This window comes from Rhamphochromis longiceps, linkage group LG3 (genome assembly GCF_057381845.1).
Source record: "Rhamphochromis longiceps isolate RC_006_pf linkage group LG3, R_longiceps_female_GT1.1, whole genome shotgun sequence".
NCBI classification, from domain to species: domain Eukaryota; kingdom Metazoa; phylum Chordata; class Actinopteri; order Cichliformes; family Cichlidae; genus Rhamphochromis; species Rhamphochromis longiceps.
This window is the reverse complement of record NC_140559.1, coordinates 57,352,814-57,370,102: the sequence shown is the minus strand read 5'-3', so window position 1 is coordinate 57,370,102 and position 17,289 is coordinate 57,352,814. Positions and strand designations below refer to the sequence as shown.

At 36.7% G+C, this 17,289-nt stretch overlaps 1 protein-coding gene across 1 annotated transcript in view; it reads right to left on the bottom strand.

Annotated features, from left to right (window-relative positions):
* Positions 1–17,289, bottom strand: part of nrxn2b (neurexin 2b) — a 655,677-nt gene that overhangs the window by 512,928 nt on the left and 125,460 nt on the right. The window lies entirely within an intron of this gene.

The window sequence follows — 17,289 nt, the reverse complement described above, 5'->3', positions numbered from 1 at the left end:
TTTTCCTTTCAAGGAGACACAATGTGCTCTCCTTCAGTGTTTTTGGACAAAAGACAATTCAACCATTTTTTGAATAATATGATAATCCCTTCATGCTGCACTTAAGTGCCACTTGAACTGTTCTGTTACATGATTTGTAGAACTCCCGAGAATTCTAAACAACAATATAACACATGTCTTATCTGTCATTTTGGGCATTCTATTTATTCTCCTAATTAACTGAATTAAATGCTTATTAAATGCTCATTTTTCAATGAGTATCCCATGTTTTTAATGTATTCTCATTAGTCCTTGTGTTCCTCAAGGATAAATCCAAGTTCCTCTTTCTATTAATATATAACCTCAGTTTTAAGAGAAAATGTGCAGTAAGTAAAAATCCAGTCATTTTTTTTCTATAAAAATTCTAATTATGTGAATGCATCTACCCTTAACTACCTTCAAAAAGTCACATAACCTGGCTTCTTTAGAATGATCACATTTTTCATTTTACCACATCTCCTTGGTAGGAATCCTTTACAGTACAGTCAACCCATCTCTCATTTATCATCCTAACTGGCTTACTGTGGAGAAATGATTAATTATAAAGAACAAGTAGGAGTAGGGCAAGGGATGATTTTCTAATTTCAAAAAAAAGTTAAGAAAGGGCCAGAATAAATGTCATGTCAGTAATTTTAATTTTTGCTCTATTTGTTTTAGGGAAGGGCAAAAAAGGTCACAGACTGCTGATTATACTTCTACTGCAAAGCCTTATGCTACTTGTGAACATCATCAGACTTCTCAACACATGCTTTATCAAAAAGACAGTAAAAACACTGATGACCCAGATTGGAATAAGATGCGTTTTCTTGACACTTGAGAATCAAGATGGATTCTATTTATATATTATGCATATAAGCCCTAAATTCAAGCAACAACATAATGGGTCCAAGCCTGAACACTGATGCTTTCTCTATTAAACACTTGTGTCTGTGCATGTAAATACTGGAATACTAGTAAGAATATTAATTAAGCAATGTGGAATCAAAACCACAATAATATAATAGAAAGAATAACTGATGACTATATACATACAGAATTTGCATGAGCACTTCCTGTTCTTATACTGTTTTACTCTGAATTTCCTCAGGAGGGCATTGTTGTAAAAATCTATACTCACACAGAGACGCTTTGTGTGGTGCAGGTGAAATAAGCATAACAACTTGTGGAAGCTGAAGTAGGCCTGTTGCATGAGTTTGCCATCAGTGAAAGTTGTTTTTGTTTTTGTAAAAGGAATGAGTGTAAAATTAAATTAAAAGTGCATATCAGTTTTGACAGCCCCATCAGAGCTGAAAGGGAAGCTCTCACAGCTCATAGCCTATTCTGTTTGCACATTTAATGTCACAGGCATACCAATATGCACATGTAATTTTTAAATGGTTATTTTTTTTCTCCAAAACCAAATGCTTTTGATTAATCAGTGGAATGGAAAATGATTGTAAACTGGGAATTGAGAGTGCAAATTATGCACACAGAGAAATAGCTATAATATCTTATTCATGGAAATGTTTGAGCAAGTATATAACTTACACAGCACCTCTTTTGTTCTCCGCTGACATAAATGCACAGACAACATGAAGGCCTAGTCCTCTGCCAAACAGCTTCATTTGATGTTCTCTTTTATTTTCTGTCTTTTTTGAAACACAGCCCTCATCCAAATCCCCTCCTGAGTCCCTCTCCTCCTTTGTCCTTATATTATCTCCATCCTCTGGTGCTTGTAAAGGGTCATTTTTGTTTTGATCTGATTCTGTAATTTGATATTTCTTGTGCAAACTCAGAAGGTGTTTGCCAAAGTAGCCCAATATCTTTGATGACATTTAGAGCTGCAGTTATTAGTTTTGCTGTTGATTAGAGGCGTCAACAGAAACTCCAGTTCGCACTCACCCTGCTCTTCACCCCGTCTACCTGCTCCGTGGATTGCAGTTTCAAATAAGGGGCTCTAATGTTATTCCACTTGCCTCATTGCCTCTGCTTGTACGCTCCGGCGAGCACAAAACCACCCACTGCCCTGTGAGTTCTGAAAATTAGCAAGGGGCAAATTTGAGGTGGCGCATATTGCCCAGTGTAAAATATTTAATTTAGAAAGACTCTGACCACCTCTCTCCCACTGGGCTTCCATTTCATCTGCAAGGAAAAAAAAGTCTTTGGATTCTCTCAGGGGAATATGGTGGAATATATTTTTTCATTTTTTTATTCATCAGCTAAATCTCGCTTTTTTATTCAACATGCATTATGAGATTATACCAAATACCAGACTGTGTGAAAAGGAGCTAATGACTTAACATCTTGCGTTCACTTTTTTGCAGAGAGTAAAGAGGAAATGCACCAAATCCACTCCAGACCATTGGCACTCTTAACTAGAGAGAATTATTTTGGTTCACCAAGCATCAGTAATATGCTAAAAACCTTTAACTACACAAATCATCTGCCCAATTAAGCCAATTTGGACATAAGACGGGTAGCTTTGATCATTGCTATGTAAAGAGGTTATTCAGAGGACAAGGTCACTGTGAGTAATTTCTCAAATGCTTGAAGAGAAATTTAAAACCGTGTAGCCCTCGATAGGAAAGATAATGACCAGCAAAAGGATTCTCTTTCTGCAGAACCTGATCTGTGCTATTATGTGCACAACAGTAATTAATGGTTATATTTTTATACAAATTAACAAAATGAATTTCATAAGACTGGCAACCTGTCCAGCCCATCTTTTGCCCCATGACAGCTACAATTGGCTCTAGCCCCCATTTGTGCTTTAAAAGGATAAGCAGAAGAGAATGAATGGTTGGATGGACTAGCTACATATCTCTTGTAGCTAACAGCTGGCCAAGTGTCTTGGTAAGTAAACAATGCTAGCTAATGTTAGATTATATTTTACTTGATAATGCACACATATTTGATTTGGATTCAAGAAAATCATCTGGTTAGTACTGCAGTATTGATGTTTATGTAAAATTAATTTTAGTATTAATTATAAGGTATTGTCAGACAGCATATCTACATGTCTTTACTGTGATTATATGCAAGAACAGAGAGTTTGATAGGTGCTAGTGTGGGAAATGGTATAATGACTCATCAAGCAATGTTTCTTGATTCCAGAGTTTAAATATTAGAAGAGTGAAGGTACTGGTCAAGCTGAGGGAAATACAGTATTGAAACTGAAGCAGCTGCTGGCACACAAGGGAATGCTATCAGTAACAGATATTTGAAACCCTGTCCTGAACTCCATCATATGTCCAGGAATGTAATCCTTCTGTCTAAAATGAGTATTGCATACATTGTCTCATGACAGATGCAGCAGCGAAGTCCTTTTGCTCCACCTGCACAAAATGCACCCAAGCATGAAAACAAGCTCAGTTCTGCTTCCTGTCAGGAAAGCAGTGGACTTGAGATCACGTAAGGCTCATGTTTGTGCAAAATGCTCACAAAAAAAAATTCACAATGATGAAACATGCTCCGAGTCACTACCACCTACTACTGCACTGAGTGCTGAGGCAGAGAACACAAAAGACTCCCCCATGTTACCCTCTGTGTGCTTAAAAAAGCATTCTTGTGCTGCTTAAAATCCACACTTTTTCAGCTGAATTGCTTTGAGAAATGCATTATCTTTTCAAACGTGTACTTAAAAAAAAATGTAATATGAGAAATATAAGAAAACATCTCTAACTTGCAAGTGAATTCTATTGTAAATCAGTTTAGTACTTTGGTTCAGAAATGGAAAATTCATTAGCTATTAAGAGAACAATCCTAAAGTGAACAGTGTAATTCATCAAGGTGAATTATCTCACCTTTGCTATATTTTACTATTAAACTGTCATGTAGTGCAGGGTTAACAGGAGGTGAGTGGGAGAAAAAGTTTGGAAAAGAGTGTGATTATCCATGACTGAAATAGTCTTAGCAGGAAGGAGAGAGCAGTCAGAGAATTGTACATGTTAGGCCAGGTGGGGCTTCGTTACAAAGCTGAAGACTTGAGTAAAATATTCTGTGATCTCAGCTCATGTGTGGGAGGAACACGTCTGTATCCAGAACTGTGCTCTTTCATCTTTTGTCACTATGTGTTATTACACCTGCGTGATACCACATCAGGAACCATACCTGGGTGCAGCCTTATAAAGAAATGTGTGAAGCTTCTGCTGGAAACTGTGAGAGTTAATTATGCAACTCTTCTCTGATGTGAAATCAATTACCTGCACACAAAAGTCTAAAGATTTTTATTACATGCCAAGCAAATGATTCAGAAAAAGCATCCAGCATTGCTGGGGCCAGGTTCCCGAGCTGAAGCACTTAAAATAAAATAACAAAAAAAAAACACAAAGAAAGACTAAACATTTTTTTCTATTTTGAATTTGATTTTGAATTTTCACCTACTTTGAAAAAGAAGCTTTCTAATTATTTTCCTCCTGACTTTACATTTCATTTCATCAAATGTGTTTTTTTACTTGAATATTGGACTGTACTCTAAAGCAGTCATACGACTCTCCTACAGCAGAGGCTGAACACAGCACACTGTGCATGAATATGAGTCATTACATGCATGTTTTGAATTCTAGTTAAATGAGACAGGCTGAAAGAATGGCCCAGAACTCAATATAAAACGTCTTATAAAAAATGAATTTAGACTGTGATAAAATCTGCCCTCTTCATTTAATGAAGATGAGATGAGAAATAATTCATTTATCTTCTTTTGGGAAGTTCTTTGTTACAAAAGCTGAAATAACAACAGTATTAACGAGAAGCATTCAAAGAGTTCAAACGTCTGCCAAAGCAGCTTACTCAGTATTTACGTTTAATGGAATAGCATTGTATTTTGCATATATTAATTTTTGCGTGCAGTTTAAATCACGTAAGGGTAGCATGACAGATGTTTACTTTGATTAAACAAACATTATGTCAGAGTATAAAATGAATGATGAATTTGTGAATAACTGGACACGAATAACTTGAGCTCATTAAATATTATTATTAATATTATTATTATTTTTATTACCACAGTATATATTTCTAACTAGGCAGGTCTGTCTCCTGGCAATACTTTCTTTAAAGACAACAAATTTTGGGATCAACTTGAAGGACAGGCAGATGTAAAATGTAAAAGTGAGGTCAGAGGTCAAATGTGACATGATATTTAGAGTCACCATAGTCCAGTGTCATTTTTAAAATGCTGCCAATATAAACAAAGGCAGTAGAATTTTAAGCAGGGTTTTTAAAGAATGTATCATGATATTTTAAATCTTTATACTTTCAATATGTTGACAATACACACCATAGTTGTGAGAATCAGGTTTAAGTTATAAGGCTTTTTGTTAATTTTCAACCAATGGACATTAAGTTGACTTTGAAAACCTTGGAAGATGTCAGGGAAATTTTAATGGATTGTTAATATGACCCCATGCTACACATCTAAAGTTTTAACAGAATTGATTCAAAACCTTCAGTGTTTTGATTCAATCTGATGGTGTCACTAGTGACACTAGCTCCGATTTTGCTGTAAGAATCTCTGCTTCCTCAGGAAATGAAGCCTGCTCATAACTTTTTTATGTGCAGCAAGTGTTTAGATCTTCCATTTCAACCTGTTGTCAGTGTGGATGTCCTGGTACTTGCACTATATCAAAGTCATGTCCCAAGACAGACAAGAGACATGTAGTTGTCCTTTTCCATCTGAAGTCTATCAGCAACGCTCTGGTCTTATTCATATTGACCACTGCACCAAATCATCCATTAGTGCTCTGTATTCCTCCTCCTGCCCATCACTAACACATCAAATCATTGCAGAGTTGTCTGTCTAGCTCTTCAGGTGGCATGACTCAGAATCTGCACAAGGTAAACAGGAATTGAGACAACAAAGTCCATTGTGGAGGTCCTGCACTGCACACCGTTTGAAGCATTACAGCAATGTTTTTATTTGAGGTTTGTGACACAGCTTTTCTCTTTTTCTTTGCTAATAATTCATCTTTAATATCACAGTAATATTTAATAAAAGAGTATTTGATTAACTTTTTTTTGTTGTTGTTGTTGGGTATATATATCTTGGAACATATTTGAACAAACCTGTATAGAAACAGAGGTGGGACAAAGTACCAATAAGTAAAACTTTCAGGTATCTGTACTTACAGAAGGATTTATTTTTATGGCTACTTTTTCCATAAATACACTCAGAAAATGATTTAAAATAAAATGGTGTCTGTTCAACTTAAATTTAGTTGATTGACTCTGAACATATACCAATCATATACCAATCATCTTGAGTTGTGTGTACTTTCAGCATCTAACTATAGAAGAGGAGCGAGCATAAAGAAAATGCAATGCTCTAACAGCTCGACAAATATCACCAAACAAGCTGTTTCTGGGCACTTTGTCACACAGTGTGTCAGGTAGCTAAAGGTACAGCTGCTGGATTCCCCGGAGAGAGAAGAAAATGAGATATGAAGAAAGTACAGGAAATACAGGACCGGAGATTAGCAGAGATAATTTTTTTAAGATAACAGCTGCTCAGTGACATTTGTTCAACTGGAAATTTAAAGCTAACATGTAAAGTCCTTGTTTATTTTTTAGAGATTTTTGAAAGGATATTGAATGTATACTTGATGTATTGCTGAAATACAAATTTTCCTGTTGACATATGGAGGCAGTTGACAATATGTACTTTTTTTTAGCACATGCATTTATACTTCTACCTAAGTAATGAATGTGTGTATTTTTGCCACCAATATTCAAATGTTTTGGGGTTTTTTTTTTTACAATTGATTTATTTTAGATCGGTTAAGCATAACAGTTACACATGAACACACAAAGGCAAACGCGAAACACATCTGGCATATTTAATTTAAGACAGCTTGATGGAGATGCTTGTGGGCACTGGTTTGACTCAGCTGGCCTTGCCTCTGTTTTCCACACTTTTAAATCCCCATGTATCTTAATAATGTTGTCTCTTCTCCAAATCCCCTTATTCAATTATGGCAGCTTCTAATACATGTGTCAACATGTTTCATTAGTCAGTCCTTCTCTCCCACCAAAGAGATTAGCTTTCACTTTTTTTCTTTTATTTACTAAATGCTGAAATATCATTTTCCCCAGGACAGAGTGAGAACCGGGAAAGAGGAAATGATTGTTTTTGTTCATTACATTTCATTTTGGTCAGCCAGATGGAGCTATTTTTTTTTCCTTTCTTTGCTGAGCAGACTATTAAATATATGCTGCAGTTTACATTTAAATGCTTCAAGAACATTAGAGAAACTCTGGAACAAGACTGTGGTTTTAACTCTTTGCTCTCTGAACTCCTCAGCTTCACTTCTTTTCATCACAGAGTGAGTATTCATGAGCGTTTTACAGCAGAACAATGGCAAGAGTCTAGAAATAAGATACGAAGCAAGACTGTTTCATCTCAATAAGCGTGTATGCGTGTGTCACAGGAGGAAATGATTAATTCTATGACTGTAGGATCCCTTTGATATTTTGTGTGGTAATTCTTGGTCCCTTGAGGGTTCCATAGTTGTATCTTTATTGTTGAACTGAGAGTACTGAGGCCATGTGTAGGCAGGGACTAGATGAGATGCTACAGTACATGCATGCTCTGCAGATTTTCCCTATGAAAGCGCAGCACCTGTAGTAACGAAGAGCAGTGAAGAGCAACGGCTCACTGGTCATTATCATTCTCCCTCTGTTACACTCATCACCTGATTGTCTCATTGCCCCCCTCCTTCCCCATAAAACCCCACCCCCGCCTCCATCATAGCCTCATCATTATCAACTCCCTCACTGACTGAGTGCAGATGAGTATAGCGAAAACAGATGGAAAGACAAAAAGGTGAGAGAAGCTGAGGATTTCCACATTTGACGTTCTTGGTAATATAACAGGGTAAGTGTCAGGGCTTATTTTAAATAGTTAAACAACACAACAAAAATATAACAAACTTATTTTTAAAAATTATTTCAGTTTTATTCATCGCATATTGACAAGTCTGATGTTTTCACAGTATAGGTAACTGATAACAATGCAGAGAAGAAGACTGCTGCTAGAGTTTAAACTGATTTAACGCTAAAACTAGTGCTGGCAGTTTTGAGACAGTCTTTAGCTGTCTCTGTATTTGGTAATTAGTTTTAATAGCAAGTTTGTTTCCCACCGTTGTGGTCACCTGCAGTGCTTTGCTGATGATTTTAAACCTAAACCTTTTCAAAATCGATCAGAGCGATGATACCGCTCACTTTGCCAGTTTCCCCGCCGTGTGCCAGCAACTGATTCTCCTATTAATCACTCTTAATCCACATAATTTTACTTGTTTGCTTTTGTTTGTTTGTTTTGTTTTGCCCCTATATTATTTAATTACATAATCATTTTTCTATTGCCTTTTAGGGTATTTTACAGGGTACTTAGTACTTTGCTACTCAGTTAGCCGCTGCGCCCTTCCTCCTACCCTATTTACTCCTCCTTTCGCTTACCCCTGGTGACCTTAACTACAACATGTAAAAACCTGACCTGCATCCAGTTTCCAGCTCCTGACCACAGTGACCCAAGATTAATACCCAATGGTCCAAATTCAATTAAATTCCCTTCTAAATAAGAACAACAAATTTAGTCCCAGGCAGCAGAGGATGGTGGGACAACAGGTTCACACCACTGGAGGAAATAACAAGCACACCAAAGATTCATGAAAGTAAAGGAAAAAAGGGGGGAAAGTGAGGCTAATACCAACATATAAATAATTACCAAGTTCACACAACTACACTCAACATTAATGGCATCCATTTATTACAGGTCAGCTGATGGACATATTTGGTGTTTTTGCAACTATGAAACAGTCACTGTTGAAAATGAGAACGTCAAATACCTTCTTCTATATTTTACAACCCATAAATGCATCTTATTTTTAAGTAGTTATTGGGTGATGGGGTAGGATCCAATCCCTGCTGTCACAGAGGAAAGAGCAAGATACACCCCAGACAGGTTGGCAGTCTATCACAGAGCTAACACACATCTACAACTCATCTACAACACTTCACAGTCCAAATGTGTTGTTGAGGGATAGTTTCATGCTGCCTTGTTAGTTATGCTCAGAAGTAAGAATCAGACAGATGAGTGGTTACCACTGCACAACCTGTCAGGCTAGAATCGGTTTCTGTAATTTGAATGGGCAGCAGCAGAGGTGCAGCTGTGCTACCACGAGAAGCTCGCTTTGATTTGAAAAAAAAAAAAAAAAATCTAATTTAATTTATTCATTGTTTTTCAGATCCACACACAAATTTCAAACTGGATGAAATGTAAAGCTTCTCTGTCCATCTTTTTTTATTAACATAATATCCAACATAAGCAGCAGGGTGAGGGACAGGGTACACCTTGAATAGGCTGATAGTCTGTCATTGGAAAACATTGACTTTCTCATCCAATGAGAATTCCTTTGGACTGTAGAAAGAAGCCAACGCACGTACATTGGTAATATGACTATATTTTATCTCCTTCATTCCCTGATACGAGAGATCATACTGAGGTTCTTGATATAATAGCAAATCTTATGTACTACTTAAGTGACCTTTTGATAAACAGCCACCTTTGGTGTCCTCAAACCACAGCTCATTTCTCAGATGTCTGTAGTGCCTTAGTATCAAAGTTTGTATGTACACATCCCAACTGTTGGACTCAATTGAATTAAAATTAAAACCCTCCATACAAAAGTTTCATGTAATATCTATGAGCATTCAATACAGGAATGAAATGGAAATGTAGAGGCGAGATGATCATTTTTAAAAAATTTCCTTGAAGTCGTGTCTCTCTATGTTTGTCTCTCTGCTGTTTTTTTGCTCATTTCTTTGTTTTGCTGTTTACTATAATTACATATAACAAGCTTTTTTAAATTATTGCAATTAGAAGTTTTTAATTTACACAATTATCTGTACACATCATTTAACAATATCGTTAGCTTCATAGCATAATTGCCTAAGTCATTTGACTAAGTCAATGACTTAGGCACTTATGCTATGAAGCTAACGATATATGCCAATTAACTGTTTTAACAAAAGTTCACGTAACTGTAAAGGATACAAAATAGTATTTGAAACAGTATTTGATAATAACCGCCAGCTTTTTCAGCTTTGACCTGTTATCTCAAAGCAGTATAAACAGTGCATACTGTATCTGTCCCTGTGATTTAATTAAGTCAGCAGGCATACTGAAATAAGGAATTTGCATTACTGCATCCACCCTTTGCACTGTACCAATTAGAAACCTTTCATGGATTGTGATCTTGTAATATTTCCACAGAAGTTCCTCCCTGAAAAGACTTTTGGAGGGGGATTTTAATTGAACTAGCAGCAGGCTGTAGCCCTGAGACTTTTATCATTGTCAGTAATACGACACTGTGCAGGTTGATTTTGTTTAATGATAAAATAATCACTTTGGGAATTAGAATAAAAAAATGTGGCTTCTATTCTTTCATATCTATATATAAGAATTAACAACATGGCTGAGGTGTTTGTGCAGCATTTAGAGAACTCTTTTGGTGTGATGCAGAGACAAAAATAAACAAGAACAAACTAATCAATTTCCCTTTACCTCATTTTGTGCATTTCCACTAAAAAAAGTTGTCTGCTTTAAAAAAGTTTATTAAAAAAACAACAACCTGTGATCAGAGAGAACAGCTGCCCCGCCACAAATTGCTGATGGGACTTTTCCACTGCAACATGTAGTGTGCACTTGTTATATAAAAACTAAGCAGGCTTTCATTGTGCAGGGTGCTGCGTTACAGTGTGTAGTGCTTATATAATAAAAGCTGAATTGATATTGCATAATATAAGCATTCTATTTATCTCTCTTTGGAATCCACTACATGTGATCTGCAATTATTAGGTTTTCCTTGGGCATGATTTTTTCCCTCTAATTATGTAATTATACATATATGTATAATATACTGGGGGGAGCGAGCTTTCGCTGTTGTGGCACCAAAATTATGGAATAAGTTGCCCCCATATTAGGCTGGCCCCAACACTTGAAATTTTCAAATCACTTTTAAAAGCAGACCTTTTTTCCAAGACATTTTAGGAATAGTACCAGAGTCAGCTTGCAGTTTTAGTCAGTTTTTAGTCGCTCTTAATCTTCTTTACTTTGTTAATTTTATTTATTGTATTTATTTTTATTTATTTATTATTATTGTATATTATTATTGTCTATTTTATTCATGTTTTAATATTTACTGATTCATTTTTATCTTTTCTCATTTATTTATTTATTTTATTGTTATTTAATTTTCTTTGTCTGTTCAACGTATAGTTTTTAACTTTTATCGCTGTTTTTTTTTTTTTTTACTGGAAAGCAGTTTAGCCAACCATGTTGTTTTTAAAGTGCTCTATAAATAAAGTTGGATTGGATTGGATATATGTACGACATGTTTACACATTTTTTTTTTTTATCAAGTCTAAAGATAAAGTGGTTTTCAACCTTGTTTTCTCTGATGCATCATGAAATACAACAAATACAGGACCTAGGATGGGCTTTTGTTTGTCCTATAAGTGAAGCTAAGCCTTGACATTAAATTAGCCAACCAGATCTGAAATGACAGATCTCTTCAATTATTCTTTTAGATGAAATAAAAAAGATGGTTGGAATGATATTATGAATAAGATAAGGGAGTAAGTTGCATACTCTAGCCTACTAAAAAAATATATTGGTTAAAAGACAGAAAAGTTACCATCAAATTCAGGCGTATTTATTTTTACATAAAGCTGTTTATTATTGTGCCTATTATTGTGTTGCATTTTGTCATCTACAAAGATATGGCACATGTTGTGTCATACTGTGCACTGCCATACGGCACTGATCTGTGTTTTCATTACAAAGTCACAGGAGGGAATTCTTGAGCCAACCCACACTGTTAACGTCCTGCTTGTGAATACTGCCTACAGACAGATATATTTAAGTCAAGGTCAACTGTTCAACTTGGAAGAGACAGAGAGAAAAAAGAGAACAGAGAAAGTTTTATTTAAATTACTATATTTTACTTTCAGGGGTTTTTGCTGCACAAAAGTCATTCATTATTGTTTAACACCTACACTTGCACTGTTAAAATACATTTAACTGATGGAATTCTCTCTGTTGCACTGCTTTGTCAAGCTCTAATGTCAAGTTTATTTCATGTTCTTATTTTATATGTTCTGATATAATTTTGTAAAGTCCTTTTTTAAACTACATTTTAGTTTTGCATTATCTGTAAAGTAACCTAAAACCATTTCATATGTGCCATTTTTATAGGCTTACAATATGTATTAATAAATTCCCCTCTCGCCCATGCAGGTAGTCTGTCCTTCAAGCTTGGGTCCTCTAACAGAGGCCTGGCAGCTTGAGGGTCCTCCACAGTATCTTAGCTGTTCCCAGGACTGCACTCTTGGATCTCGAATGTTGTTCCTGGTGTCTCCCCCCTGACTTGTTCAGGCTCCCCCTTGCTGTAGCATTTGTGTTGTACATTGATAATCTTTAGCTGTGAGATTCTTCTGAATGTTGGAACACTGAGCTACTAGTTGTTTCACTGTCAATCTGGATGCTGGGTATCGAAAATTCCATAGGTCCCTGATCCGCAAGTAACCCCGTTGGAAAGGGTTACTTGCGTAGTAGCATTCCAGCAGCGCCCTATTTTCATCTCTTGCCCACCGATGCAGTCTTGTTCTAGTAGCCCACTTTTCGTCAGGGTGTCCTGGTTCCTCTACGCCGGATGCAGACCTTTTTAATTTTATGAAGCTCTCGTGCATGTCTGCGGTAGGGTTGGTTTTAGCAATTTTTTTTCCTGAAAAGATATTATTTATCGATATTGATATTATTTACCGGATTTTGCATGGAAAATTATGACTTTTGCTGTTGGCCAAGTAACAATGTATCATGCATTTCATAGTCAAAAAAGAATTACTTATAATAAAAGAATTTTTCATGTACACCATTTTATGAAAGGCAGCATTTCCACTGCATGGTACAGTGGGAGTTGTCTGGGCATATGATGTGACCTGTCAGTTTCTCTAAGTGAAGCTGCCAATAATGAGGCATGATTAGCCTGGGAAACTCAATGCAGGCCTCAAATCAATCTCTGAAGGGGGGAGACAGCGACTGGGACTGTCACACACCTCACACTCTGCAATTCGCTTTACCCAAGGGACACGGTGAAGGTCATGCAAGGTAGCCTCAGTCCAGCCCTGTCAATTAGCATTAGCATCATGAAAGTGATTATGACTTATGACCGAGAGAACACAAATTAACCAGTTGAATATTATGAATTCTAATATTTTAATGAATAGTTTTAATTAGATTCTATTTAGAATCCATTTGTGACGGCTATCACAGCTTTTTATTTGAAGATACAAAAAAGAAAACGTTTATGACGCAAGCAACTACTCATCCCAGGCTTTACGGTGGGGACTGTATGAAGCAGATTCCAGCTGCTGTAGAGCTCCATCCATTTTCGCCTGCTGCTGTGTCAGGAGAAATTTCTGCCTGTGTGAGGACTTCTGTCATCCTGGCCTAATGTCTCTGCAGTAACCCTGCAGGCTTCAAGCCAGCTAGCCCCTTATTCCCAGGCTTTGGAAAAGGGTGAAAGAGGTCACTGCTAAATTTTAAATGATCCCTTGGGGTGTACAATGAGGATAAAAACTCTAAGTGGATGAAGTCATGCTTTGTAAATGTTGTAGCATCTTAATCCAAGATCAAAGAATGCTACTTTAAATCTTCTTCTAATGTCAATTTTGCTTCTATTGAATTAACAAGGCAACTGTTGTTGTGATTTGGCTCTAAACAAAAGAAATTGAACCTAAATGGAAATATTCATCTTTATACTGGAATTATTGTTTAAAATGATAGCTTGAAAATGTCACATCACTGTTTGTTTTTTCAAACTACTTCATATAAACTCAGGTTCAGGGTTGGTGTGGTTCTCAGCTGTTAGCGCCTGTGATTCACACCAAAAAGTTCTAGGTTCAGAGCATGTTTGCATGTTTGCATGTTCTCCTTATGTCTGCATCAGTTTCCTCCCAAAGACACGCATGTTAGATTTATTGATGATTCTGAGCTGTCCTCTTTATTCGCCCTGTGATAGTCTCACTGTCTGCCTAAGATGTACGCTTAAAAGTCTTATCCCAAATCAGTTGGGACAGACTGCCCTGCAGCTTTAAGTTGGTGAAGCTTTTAAGGAGATGGATGGACAGAGACACTTTCCACTTCCAGTAGCTTAATATGAAAACAGTCGTCTTTATACCCGTATCATTCTGTGCAATGAATTTTAGCGATGAAATGTAGAACTGAACAAAACCATCTTCTGGGAGAAAGAATTTAAACTAAAATATTGTTTCTTCTTGCTTCTTCAGATGAAAAAGCAAAGACAACAACAAACCAGAAAAACAGAAAACCACTTAACTGTCTAAAATAAAATTCTTACTTCCTATTCCTATGGCCGGCCTTATTTGAAGATTTAGAAATGCTGAGGTTAAACAACTGAACTTGTTAGTTTTGTATGGTCCATGAACTTGTTACAAAGTTTTCATTTCTTTTTGTTCGATCTAAATGTGACAATTTTAAGATGTAAGCAGTAAAACTTGAAAATCAGGTTAAATGTTGCAGTGAGCGATTCACAGTACAATGTACAATCTCCAGTATTGTTCTGCTTGATGACCTCTGAATCTCTTCCCTTTATCTCGTGGGCTCATTCAGCCTCCTTTTCTTCGTGTTGCATCTTTTACCTCACCTGTGTTCTCTTTCATTTCTCTCTCCCTCGCCTCTTCCACTCTTTGTTGTCTCTCTCACTGTACTCATTGCCTGTTTCACTAGTCACAGTTTTTTTTGTGCCAAGGCATATCAAAAATGATTCAGTAAAGTCTGTGTGTGAATTCTCTATTTTATACAGTAATATACTTGGATAACTATGATACATTATGATACTATAATTATGCCGTCTGTGTTATTGTCAAACTCAGTCTATACATTTATACGTTTAAAAGGAATCATCAGTGATATGACCAACACTACTGAAATGTGTTATCACATCAGAGTTTTTTTTCTCTTCCTATTCTTCTGTTCTTATCGTCATCACCGCCTCTCTTCACATCTGACATTGAATGACTGGAAGTAATGTTAGTTGTCTAGCTAGCTGGTTCACTCAGCAACAGGTGTATAGATACTGTTTAATGTAGCTCAACATTGTCGCCATTAGTCCAATCAGGTAAGTAAAGTAAGTAAACTAAGAGCATCAAAGTATTAGAGGGACATATAATATTATATAGAATATTACATTTTTGCAGTGTTAAAATTATTAAGTACATTTTATTGCTAGTGATATTGTATTGACTGATACTGACTGATTTCTAATATGAGAGGAGCATTTTTTAAATTGCTGCCTACTTTCATATTTTTTTTTTTTTTAGCTGTATATGATCTCTAAAGGAGAGCAACAGCTCCTTTAAGTTTTGAGGTTGGGCCTCCATGGATCGCATTTGTTTGTCCAGAACATCCATAGATGCTTGATTGGATTTGAAGGCGAAGTTTACACCTATTCAACTCAACTCAAACTCATTGTCGTTGTCCTCAAACCACTCCTGAACCATTTTTATTGTGTGGCTGGGCTTTTATAGTGCCATCAGGAAATACAGTTTCCATGACAGGATGTACATAGTCTGCAACAATGCTTAGGTAGCTGTCAAAGTAACATCCAGGTGGATAGAAGGGCCCAAGTTATTCCAGCAAATCACAGACCAAAGCATCTGGCTGGCTAGCGTTCTTCCTATTGTGGACCTTGGTGGTCCCCAGGTAACCACTGCACAGGTCCCAGCAATCCACATAATGTAAAACATGATTCATCAGACCAGACCATCTTCTTTCATTGTGGGTCATAAAATTATGCCTGATTGGTGTAGAGGTTAACAATCACTGTATGTGTGATGATGTTCATGCAAAGTTTTGTTGAGACTGGCCAACCTATTGCAGAGGTACATGAAGCGATATGAACATAAAACATTAACAGGTTGTTTTGCAAACTGCAGGTATCTTTGTTTAACATCTGGCAGAATGTCAAGCTACTGATAATTTAGTAAGTAATTCACTGCAGATGCTACTAATAATGCATTAGTAGCATCTGCACACATTGTGACAGTGTATTTTCATTTGTGCATAATTTGGCATGTATTGCTTGCATACATACACTTTTACTGTTCTGTTTCGAGTTAAGGACTTATTTCTGTTTCTCAAATGACAGAGACTACAGAGACTTTAAATTTAGTTTGATTATAAAGGGCAGTGGGCAATGGTTTTTTTTTTTTTGTTTTTTTTTTGTTTGTTTGACAAATCAGACTGGGGACAGGAACCATATGGTGTTAATACTTGTGCTTTTACAGGTGGAATATATATATATATATTCAGTGAGCATTCAGTGAGCCCATTTCCTTTTAGCCTCCTGGGACCCTGTTTCCTCATATGGGCATATCATATATATATACCTGGAGAACCCATGGGGTCATACAGGTAGCATTGGTTTTCTAGGGAAACCATGGGGTCAAATTTGACCCCATGTGTTCTCCAGGGTTAAATATATGTGTGTATATATATATATATATATATATATATATATATATATATATATATATATATATATATATATATATATATGTGTGTGTGTACTTTATACCGTACTTCATTCAGCTCAGTAGAGTATTTTAAAAAGTGCTTTCTGTTCAAAGAGGATTTTTATGTTTTGTGTTCATTGTGAAACCTGGCCCCACCTTATCATGCGAATTCCTGAGGTCAGATGGCCCAGGATGTGAGTGGGCGTTAAGGCGTCTGGGAAGGGATCTCAAAACTGGAGGCCGTGGAGACTGTCAGAAAACGACTACAAGAAGACAGCTCCTTGGAGGACAGGACCAACTTCACACCCGATCAGATTTGCACACTGTTAGACCTCTGCCTCACCACTACATATTTCAAATACAACGAAGGCTTTTACAGACAAAAACATGGCTGTGCCATGGGCTCCCCCGTGTCACCTATTGTAGCCAACCTTTACATGGAGGAAGTGGAAAGGAAGGCTCTTGGCTCTTTCAAAGGAAGAGTACCCAGCCACTGGTACAGATATCTGGACGACACCTGGGTCAAAATCAAGACACAAGAAGTGGAATCCTTCACTGCGCACATTAACGCTGTGGATAAAAACATCAAGTTCACCAGGGAAGACACAAAGGACAACACAGAAGAGCCACCTCCACAGGACAAGACTCAGCAGTCCATCTGCATCTTAAGGATAAAGGACA